Below are 12,217 nucleotides of genomic sequence, written 5' to 3' on the forward strand. Positions count from 1 at the left end.
GTCTATAGGCCCCTGATGTCTCTATTCTTACAGCATTTCCCCCTTTGAAATGTAAATCTTCTTAGAGGCTTTTACTGGTTTTACAACTAACGGATGTCTTTTTCAGGAATCTGATAGCCATCCTTTGAAATATAATCAAGACAGATCATACCCCTATCTCTAGTTTCTGTGAGAGGTAGGAGCCTAACTTTGATAAGCATCAATTAGCAGACACAGAAGACTTAATCACCCTGATCAACCTCTTCCTAATGTCCTTCAATACTTTCCAGTAGCTCATCCCAGTGCTTAAAAACTCTCCTGCTTTTTGTTCCAGTGCAGTTGAATTCAATCTCTTTCCCCTTTTGCAATGATCCTGAATAAAGTCATTCTTGCTTATTTAACTCTGTCCAGTGCAATTTTAATTTGACACTAGTCCTAATTAATATATTCTCTGTGTAAGACAAGTTTCCTCTCACAACATGTCAAGCCATCTATTCATTATGCCCATGTTAGCAGAGCCAATGAGAGACTTAATCAACCTGGAAGGAAAACAAAAAGAATAAAAGTGTCAAAGAACAGTTCTAGAAGATAGAAAAAATAGGTAAAAAGATGAGAGACAGAACTAACACAAGACAATAATAGAAGAACTGGGCAACGTAAAGGAAAAGAAAAAACATTACAATGGTGCAGTAGCAAAAATAGATGATTATTTAATTCTTTTACCCAGCCTGTCTTTAAGTGTTGACCACAAATGGAAAATTAGTAAATACATTCCCGGTTTTCAGATAATCAGAATGCATCATCTTATTCTCAAAATAAAAAAGCAGGGCTTCCCTGGTGGCGCAATGGTTGAGAGTCCGCCTGCTGATGCAGGGGACGCGGGTTTGTGCCCCGGTCTGGGAAGGTCCCACATGCCACGGAGCGGCTGGGCCCGTGAGTCATGGCCGCTTGGCCTGCGCGTCCGGAGCCTGTGCTCTGCAGCGGGAGAGGCCACAACAGTGAGAGGCCCATGTACTGCAAAAATAAATAAATAAATAAAATAAAATAAAATAAAAAAGTAAGATACCCCTACAGCTCTGTGTTGAAGTTAAACAGAAATATTACAAGAGATTAGTGGCATGAATATATTTCCAGTAAAACAAGACAATAAAATAAATATCGATATAGCTTAAAGCTTCTGTCTCCCTCAAAATTCTGTGTATGCTATTTATGACAGTTGTTTTTATAACCATTACTATAATGCTACTTAATTATGATTGTTATTATGTAAATTTAATGTAAATTGCAGTGATTATTATGGAAATTGAAGGTAAATCTTATTTGTATTCCATTAGTAATGCTTTGGATGAAGATGTAGGTTAATCATGAGAGAGTTATTTGAGATTAGATTTAAAGAATGGAATAGGAGAGCTTCTAGTGAGATCTTTAAAAACGTGTACAAATAATAGTAAATGCATAGACTTCAGTCATTTATTTCATCTTTTTGATGAACTAATGGATTCATCAGTATATATGTCAATGTACTTCCTGTGGGTGAAACTTTACCTATGAAAGTCTAGAAATTTCTAATTTAGGAAATAGAAATGTAATGTCTTTTTTTAATCTCTTATGGTGTTATAACTTCTTAAATATGCTATAAACTTTGACATTGATTTTTAAAATACTGAAATGAATATAGATAATCACTTATCTAACCAAACATAAACCATTTTATACTTTTTTATTAGTTATCTATTTTATACATATTAGTGTATACATGTCAATCCCAATCTCCCAATTCATCCCACCACCACTCCTCCAAGCCCCTGCTTCCCCACCTTGGTGTCCCTACATTTGTTCTCTACATCTGTGTCTCTATTTCTGCCTTGCAAACCAGTTCATCTGTACCATTTTTCTAGATTCCACACATATGCGTTAATATATGATATTTGTTTTTCTCTTTCTGACTTACATCACTCTGTATGTCAGTCTCTAGGTCCATCCATGTCTCTACAAATGACCCAACTTCATTCCTTTTTATGGCTGAAAAATATTTCACTGTATATATGTACCACATCTTCTTTACCCATTCATCTGTCAATGGACATTTAGGTTGCTTCCATGACCTGGCTATTGTAAATAGTGCTGTAATGAACATTGGGGTGCATGTGTGTTTTTGAATTATGGTTTTCTCTGGGGGTATGCCCAGTAGTGGAGTTGCTGGGTCATATGGTAGTTCTATTTTTAGCTTTTTTAAGGAACCTCCATACTGTTCTCTATAGTGGCTGTATCAATTTACATTTCCACCAATAGTGCAAGAGGGGTCCCTTTTCTCCACACCCTCTCCAGCATTTGTTGTTTGTAGGTTTTCTGATGATGCCCATTCTAACTGGTGTGAGGTGATGCCTCATTGTAGTTTTGATTTGCATTTCTCTAATAATTAGTGATGTTGAGCAGCTTTTCATGTGCCTCTTGGCCATCTGTATGTCCATTTTACACTTTCTTTTAACAAGATTTTACCATTTAAATTTTTTCCACAGTAAGATTTTATTTGCTTAATCAAAACTATAACATTGTATGGTAGAAAAGAATACTTAATTGTGTATACCATAACAGTTTACAAAGTACTTTCATTTACATTATTTCAATTAAATTCAGTGAGATGATTAATGGTGATTTTTCTTTCCAGTAGTCTCTTCAGTATTAAAGCAGGAAAGGCAGCGAATCCAATGTTCCCTCTAATTTTCAATGGATTTTTTTATGTTTATTAATGTGAGCTATAATAATTTCAATTTAACATTAAACTTAAAAAAAATCTTGGCTTTGAACCTGAAGCCTACTTTATATAATTAATTAATTAATTGTTCAAAATTTATTGAGTGCCTGCTATTCCCGAGAGACTGGATTAGGGAATTCAAAGGTTTAAAAGAGAATTTTTACAAATCTAAAATTTTTAGTTACATCACTAGAGATGAAGTCATCAGCTTTGTTCTGAATCAGGATAAAGGACTGTTGATCAAAGCTACAAATATTTAAACTAAATTGAAGAGTTGATTTGCTTAGAAGAGGAGGGAAGGGCAAGAAGGAAGCATTCATATTGAAGATAGAATACGGAGTGGTCTAGGGTAATTTATACTTTTACAATTTACATTTCTCCTCAGTGATTGGCATCAGATAAAATGGAAAACTTGTAATTCTGTCCCTGATTTTCAGATTATCAAAATAATTAGTCAGCATCTAAGGGACTGTTAAAAGAGACAACCTTGTCCATTCTCAAGGTATTGATTGGCTCCTACAAAATTGTTCTGCTCAGGGCATAGAAATCCACTGGAAATCTAAGGAAACAGAGAAGTGCCTTAGCGGAGAGGGAACCATTGATAAACCTAAAACTCACCTTCACAGTATAATGCTTCCTCTTATTTTTTTTTTCCTTGTATAGTCCTCTCTAAGCAATAATCTTAAGGATTTTTTTTCATTTCTATTTTTTTCTTTTATAGCACTGTTACTACTAGTAGTAATATTAATATCTACATATTTCTAAACACATTATGTACTGAGAATAGCTATATGCTCTTTAGGATTCTACTCCAAATTTGATTAGAATATAAGCAGAATTCACAGCCCATATCATCTACTTTTTCAGCTTTTAATGGTGGCTCCTGGACTATAGGGATACTCATATTTTACCATCTCAAGGAATTGCAGGAATATTTTGTTTGTTTCTTGAAAGAATTATCAAAGAGGAGAGAGGACCTAATTTCCTTCATGCCTGAAAAAAACATATTATCATATTTTCTATGAGTGCTAAAGGAAAAAAAAAGAAATCTTAATAGATCTCTTATTTATAAGGGAAGAAAATCCCACTATCAGTGACAGGCTTGAAAAAAAGGAAAGCAATATATTTTAGTCTTTGTTGTTCGCTTGTAACTTACAGACCCTGGGGCAGTTCTAAAAAGAGTACATCCTGGGGTTTCCCAAGCAGGCCTGCTAGGGTCTATTTCGGACAAATCAGAATATAAAGGATGGGCTGATCACTTCCAGCGAAACAGCACTTAAACTATCTGCATTTAATCATTGCTCTGAATAACTCATAATTTAAAAAAGGAATGCTGGAGTTTGGGCAGAAAGAACCTGCTACACATGAGCAGTGGAAAGTAGAAGCATGAGACAATTGTAGAGTAAATTATTTTATTATGCATTACATAGTAATTTTTAATTGGGGATAACTGATGACTATGTCTATTGGAACTAAGAAAGAGGAAGATGTTTAAAACTTTTTTCTAACAAATAACACTGTTCAGATTTTTTTCATATCTGGCTGACTATAAGAAAATGAATTATTAGAGGAGTTTTAAAAATAATATCTTAGTAGCAGCTTAAAAATCTCCCCACAGTGATTCTTCTACTTCTTTTTCATTTGTTTTTCTTTTAACTTTTTATTATGGAAAAACTCAAACATACACAAAAATGGAGAGAAATGTATTAGGAACCTCCAGGTACCCATCACCCAGTTTCAAAAATAATCAGCCTGACCAATCTTGCTTATTGATACTCCAACCCACTTCTACCCACCATCAATCCCTACCCAGTATAAGTCCATCCCCATCCAATATCATCTCATCCCCACAAGATTATTTTGAAGCAAAAAATACTTTATTTTTTATCTAAATCTTTGCATGTTTCTCCAGAAATTAAACTCTCAAAAATATTCATAAGAGCCACATCACACTGAAAATAAGTGAACAATTCTGTAATATTATTGAATATCTATATCTATCAGATATCTAGCTGAATGTTCAATTTTTTAAATTTTTCTTTAGGCTTTCCTTTTTGATCTTCCTTTTTCCATTCTTCCTTTTTTCCCCCTCCCTGTTTTACAATCTCTCTCTGTGTCTCTCAGCTTGTTGTTTGAATCAGGATCCGAATAAGGAGCATGCATTGTAATTGGTTGAAATATTTTTAAGTCCTTGCAACCTCTTTATTTTTCATCAGTATTTTTTTCCTTGTAAGTTGTTTGTTGAGGAAATAGTTATTTGCTCTGCAGTTTCATATGGTGTACATTTTACTCACTGTTTGCACATGGTGTCATATAACCTGTGCCCCTCTCTCCTATATTAACTCTCTATTGGATATGATCTAGAGGCTTAATCAGATTCTAGATCACTGTTTAAAGTTTTTGTTTTTGTTTCTTCTTCTTTTAAAAAAAGACTTTTAAGAGTGGTTGTATACTTCCATCATAAAGGATCCATTTTTTCTCTTTTTTTGTGATGTTAGCTGACTTTGATTTTCATTAATACCTAGATGTGTTAATTCAGTAGAAGTTATTAAATTGTGATGTTCCAATAAATATATTCATTTATTGTCTTGAATATTTCTGTAATACAAACATTCTCTCATCTACTACTTGGTTACACAGAGGTACAGTTTGAAAGAAAAGGCAGAATAAATACTAGATTATTTTCCTGTATTTACCCATTTTTGAGAATAGTAAAGGAGTTCTTTATGATCCTTTATAAGGTGACCAATTAGGTGTTGTGTTTGTTTTTTGAGTATCATTATGAGTCCATAGATATTTGATGTGTTTAAATCCATGGCAGTTATTATCTTTAGTGGTGTTCAAATTTTCCCAGTTTTGATCAGTAGAACCTGTTCAATTGACTCCTGAATACTTTGATAGTTTTGATGGTTTCCTTGTCTGTTAGTGTGGAAAGTCTCATCTTGTACATTCCCTACACCAGATCTCAAACCAGCCATTTCTTCCAGAAGTCCTGCTTGGTTTTAAGGGAAAATAGTACTTGCAGAAATGGGGAATTCAGTTATTGTTCTTAAGACTTTTCAGTGAACAAGATTGTTTCTTTCAGGATAAAATAGTTCCTGGGGTCATAAGGACAGTTCTAATTCTAATTTAGGACTACAAAGATTTAACCTAATCAATCTTAGATCTTGATATCCTTTCTCCCATGCTAAATATCTTAGTTCTCAACAGCACTGACAATTTTCTTTTTAACTCAGCATAAAAATAGAGAAACTAACTCATAATATGATTAATGAAACAGTTTAGGAACACTTGTATTCTCTTAGTCCTTAGGGTATATCCCATTAAAAATATAGAGTCAAATTACTGTTTTTTAAGGTTATTTGGAATTATTCCTGTATTTGTTTTTTATTGTTACTATAAAAAATTACAAACAGTGGCTTTAAACAAGACAAATTTACTAGCTTACAGTTTTGCAGTCAGAAGTTCAATACTGGATTAAAATCAAGGTGTTGGTAGGGTTGCTTTCCTTTCTGGAGGCATTAGAGGGGAATCCATTTCCTTGCCTTTTCCAGCTCCTAGAAGCTGTCCACCTTACTTGGCTCATGGTACGCTTCCTCCATCTTCAAAGCCAGCAATGTTGTTGTCTTTCTGGTACTTCTTCAGTCCTCACTTCACTCTCTGAACAAAACGGGAAAAGGTCCTTCACTTTTTTTTTTTTTTTTTTTAGATGCTGGGGTAGGAGTTTATTAATTAATTTATTTATTTATGGCTGTGTTGGGTCTTCGTTTCTGTGCGAGGGCTTTCTCTAGTTGCGGCAAGAGGGGGCCACTCTTCATCGCGGTGCATGGGCCTCTCACTATCGCGGCCCTCCCTGTTGCAGAGCACAGGCTCCAGACGCGCAGGCTCAGTAGTTGTGGCTCACGGGACCAGCTGCTCCGCGGCATGTGGGATCCTCCCAGACCAGGGCCCGAACCCGTGTCCCCTGCATTGGCAGGCAGATTCTCAACCACTGTGCCACCAGGGAAGCCTGGTCCTTCACTTTTAAGGACTCACTCAGATAATCCAGGATAATCTTCCCTTCCCAAGGTTTGCATCCCAAGGTCATACCTGCAAGTCCCTTTTGCTACAAAAATAACATATCCACAATTTCTGAGTACTAGAGCTTGGACATCTGTTGGGGAGAGCCATGATTTTGCCTATCACAAGTCCTCTTCTGAGGCTACACTGCCAATTACACAAACAATTTAATTTGTTTACTTAATTTAATTTGTTTACTTTCCAGAGATTGTTTATCCATATAAACATTTTCTTATAAAATATTTACAGGATTCCAAAATAAAATTTACAAAACAAGATATATTCAAAGAAGTCTACCTTCTGTTCTGCCTATTCTATTTCCTCTTTCCCCTAAAAATAATTGTTATTTTATGGTATATCCTTTCACTGGTTTATTATTAATGTATTTTATGTATTAATGTATATTTATGCTTCTCTCATATTTTTTAGCTAAACAATAGCATAGTATAGACACATTACTCCCCATTTTTTTTACTCAACATTACATCTTGGTATCACTCCTTCACTGTATAAAAAGTTAGTTCTTATTCTTTAATACTGCTGCATAGTACTCCATTGTGTGGATGTTCATGGTTTACCGAACCAGTATCCTCTTAGTGGGAATCTGACTCTTTCCAGCCTTGTGTCAATCCAAATAGTGCTGCAGTGAACAGCACAGCCTTTTTATTCAGTAAAGAACAGAATTTAAATATATTTCATAGATTGTTAGAAAAGTGAAACGTCTAACACCTCTAGGATCTGACATGTTATGAGTTTTCCTTTTTCTGTAAAAACACATTTATTAATTAACTATTTCACATATGTTTATATAAATACTTCAAATCCATACTGAAGAGTTTTTGCTATCTATTGTCCATATAACAATGACTAGGGAATCAGCAATTCTGTGGGCTGGAATCTTGACATCCTAATCTACGGGTATTATATTTTAGAGAAAATTGAAATTCCCAATGAGCAATTAAAGATAAATATATCTGGCTCAGTCTCCACTTCTTCATAGGACTGTGCAGATAAGGCATTGTCTGGACTATACTTGAATCTTTCCAAGGATGGGTATGGAGCTAAACAACATAGTAGTTCATCTTGTGGTAACTGTTAGAATGAACTGACCTAGAATTGATTGAAATAAGCTTACTCGTAATTTTATCCATAGAGACCAAATTCTGTATTTCACATGATACATATTGTTCTTCCTTCTGGCAGTACTTAACTATAGTGATTTGAACTGACTGAAATCAAATTACAATTTTTCTGACACTCATTAGAGTTTTCTATATTACTCAATTCTGCTGAATTAAGTATTACATGAGACCATATGTTGTTTTCCTAAATTGTTTATTCCAGTCAGACTGGCATCACTGTCCTTAAACACTTTACTCTTATTTGTAGTTTTAAGCTTTAGAACCTACTTCACTACCAAGCAAATGTCTCAGCTCTAACTCCTACCCTTTCCTCCTTACCATTTATTGAGAATTTGTCATGTTTCAGGGATTGTGCTGAGTGTACTCAATAAGTAAGGAATATTTGCTGCTTTTGTTTTTAAACAGTTTGAGGAGTAAGAGATGCAAACAAATTGAATATAACATGATAAATGTTAACAGAGATATGTGAAAGAAGTACCATGAGAGACTGTGGAAGATTTTACAGTAGAGGTGACGGTGTGTAGTCTTGAAGAATAAGTGTAAATTGGCTGATATGTTGCATGAACAAAATCATGTAGAACAAAAGAAGAAATAATATAATCTCAAGATTTTCCAGTTCCAGCATAGAAGAACTAGGTTAGAAATTTTGGATTCCTAGCCAAAATTTACTTTTACTTCCTAGACTCATTTATTTGGATAAGTCACTACTCTAATACTTTTGAGACACCCACTGTGTGTGTGTGTGTGTGTGTGTGTATGACTGTATATGATTCTTGAATAATACATATTTTATTCATGAATCATATACAAGTACTACTGTATAACCAAGTAGGTTGAACTCAAAGAGATCTGCACCAATACATATTATAATTAAACCGTTGAAAGACAAAGACAAAAGAGAATCTTAAAAGCAGCAAGAGAAAAGCAACTCATCACATATAAGCAACTCATCCTCAATAAGATTGTTAGCAAATTTCTCATCAAAAACTTTGGAGGTGAGCAGGCAGTGAGCTGATATATTCAAAGTGTTCAAAGAAAAAAAAGTGCCTACCAAGAATTCTATATCTGCAATAAATGTAAAGGGAGTCTTGCAAGTTGAAATGAAAAATTACTAGATAGTAACTCAAAGCTATATGAAGAAATGAAGATCTCAGTAAAGATAAATACATGGACAATTATAAAAGCTAGTATTATTATAACAGTTGCTTGTAACCCCACATTTTGTTTTCAATACTAGAGACTAATACATTTTAAAAAGCCTCACAAGAATTTATCTAAAAGCTAGTATTATAACATTGATTTGTAACTCCACATTTTGTTTTCTGTATGAGCTAAGAAACAAACGCATTAAACATTATTAGTTTATGCTTTGGACATCCAATGTATAAACATGTAGTTTTTTGACATCTAACATAATGAAACAGAGTTGTAAAGTAGCAGAGTTTTTATATGTTATTGAAGTTAAGCTGGTAGAAATTCAAATTAGAGTCATAACTTTATCATTTTAAATGTAATCCTCATGGTAACCACAAAGAAGTTATTGACAATGTGCAAAAAGAAATGACAAGGGAATTAAAACATTTCACTGCCAAAATTTAACTAAACTCAAAAGATCTATAGGAACTGAGGGACAAAAAAGGTATAAGACATATAAAAAGCAAATAGCAAAATGACAGAAGTGAGTCTCTCCTTATCAGTAGTTACTTTAAATGTAAATGTAAATGTATTAAACCCTCCAATAAAAAGATGGAGACTGGTATAATGGAATCAATTACCATAATATGAGTATATGCTATTTACAAGAGACTCACTTGACATTCAAAGACATAAAAAGGTTGAAAGTGAAAGGATGGAAAAAGATAGTTCAAGCAAATAGTAACCAAAACAGAGCAGGAGTGGCTATACTACTATCAGACAAAATAGACTTTCAATCAAAAAAAGTTAAAAACACCCACAGAGACACTATACATTAATAAAGGATTCAATACAGCAAAATATATAGCAATTATAAACCTAATGCACCTACTAACAGACCATCAAATATATGAAGCAAAAACTGGCAGATTTGAAAGGAAAAATAGACATTACTACAAAAATAGTTGGAGACTTCAATACCCTATTTTATTTTATTTATATATATATATATATATATTTTTTTTTTTTGTGGTACGCGGGCCTCTCACTATTGTGGCCTCTCCCGTTGCAGAGCACAGGCTCCGGACGCGCAGGCTCAGCGGCCATGGCTCACGGGCCTAGCCGCTCCGTGGCATGTGGGATCTTCCCAGACTGGTGTACAAACCCGTGTCCCCTGCATCGGCAGGCAGACTCTCAACCACTGCACCACCAGGGAAGCCCCAATACCCTATTTTAAATAATGGATAGAACAACCAGAGAAAAGTAAGAAAACATAGGACTTGAACAACGTAAGAAAACAACTAGTCCTAAAAAACATATAAGGAATACTCAACCCAATAACAATAAAAACCACATTTTTCTCAAATGCACATGAGATATTTTCCAGGATAGACCATATGTCAGGTCACAGATTGAAACTCAATAAATTAAAAAATATAAATATCTTACAAAATATCTTCTCTGACCACAGTGGAATAAAGTTAGAAATCAGTAACAGAAGGAAAACTAGAAAATTCACAAATTTGTTGAAATTAAACAACACACTCTTAAACAACCAAAGACTCAAAGAAGAAATCAGAATGTAAATTAGAAAATACTTAGAGACAAGTAAAAATGAAAACACAGCATATCAAAATTTATGGGACACAGTAAGAGCAATGCTAAGCAATGCTATAAAAACTTACATTAAAAAACAAGAATGATCTCAAATCAAAGAACTAGAAAAAGAAGTAAAAACTGAGCCCAAAGCTAGAAGAAGAAAGGAAATAATAATTAGAGCAGGAGTAAATGAAATAGAGAATAGGAAAACAATAGAGAAAATCAATGAAATAAAAAGTTGGTTCTTCAAACAGATCAACAAAATTGAGAAAATCTTAGCTAGACTGACTAAGAAAAAAGAGAGAAGACTGAAATTACTAAATCAGAAATTAAAGTGGGGATATCAATACTGATTCTACGGAAACAAAAAGAATTATGAGACTATATTAACCAGAAATTTAATAACCTGGATAAAATGGACACATTCCTAGAAACACTAAAGTATCAAGACTAAATCATGATGAAACTGAAAATCTGAATAGACATACATAGTAAGGAGATTGAATATGTAACCAAAACCCTCCCAACAAAGAAAAGCTCAGAGCCTTATGGTTTCACCAGTGAATTCTACCAAACACTTAAAGAACTAGAACCAATCTTTCATAACTTTGTAAAATGAAAAGAAGTGAAGAAGAGGAAACACTTCGTGACTCAGTCTATGAGGCTAACATTAGCCTGATACCAAAGCTAGACAAAGACACTACAAAAAAAGAAAACTACAGACCAATATCCTTTATGGACATTGATGGAAAAGTCCCCAGCAAAATACTAGCAAACAGAGTTCAGCATACTAAAAGGATAATGTACCATGATCAAATTGGATTTATTCTTGAAATGCAAAGGTGGTTTAACATGAAAATCAATCAATGCGTCACACCATATTTACAAAATGAAGGGGAAAAAAAACCCTACATAGTCATCTTAACAGATGCAGATTCATCAAGAGATGAATTTTACAAAATTCAACACCTTTCATGATAAAAACATTCAACAAACTAGTAATAGAAGGAAACTACCAAAAACATGATGATAACTCATGATAAAATCCATGTGCACTACAAGTGGGAATGTAAACTGTTACAGCTGCTGTGGAAAATAGAATGGCAATTCCTCAAAAAATTAAAAATAGAATTATCATACAATTCAGCAATTCCACTTCTTAGTATATACCTAAAAGAATTAAAAGTAGGGTCTCCAAGAGATATTTGTACAACCATGTTCATAGGAGCATTATTCTCAGTAACTAAATTGTAGAAGCAAACCAAGTGTCCATCAACAGATAAATGGATAAACAAAATGTGGTGTGTACATACAATGAAATCTTATTCAGCCTCAAAAAGGAAGAAAAATTCTAACATATACTACAAAATGGAAGAAACTTGAGGACATTATGCTAGGTTGAAATAAGCCAGTCACAGAAAGAAAATGATGCTTAATTCCACTTATTTGATATGTCTAGAGTAGTCAAAATCACAGAAAATACAATGGTGGTGGTCAGGAACTGGGGTAGGGGGAAATAGGGAATTATTTTTAATGGGTATAGAGTTTT

The sequence above is a fragment of the Hyperoodon ampullatus genome (genome assembly GCF_949752795.1).
Source record: "Hyperoodon ampullatus genome assembly, chromosome: 11".
In the NCBI taxonomy this organism is placed as follows: Eukaryota; Metazoa; Chordata; class Mammalia; order Artiodactyla; family Ziphiidae; genus Hyperoodon; species Hyperoodon ampullatus.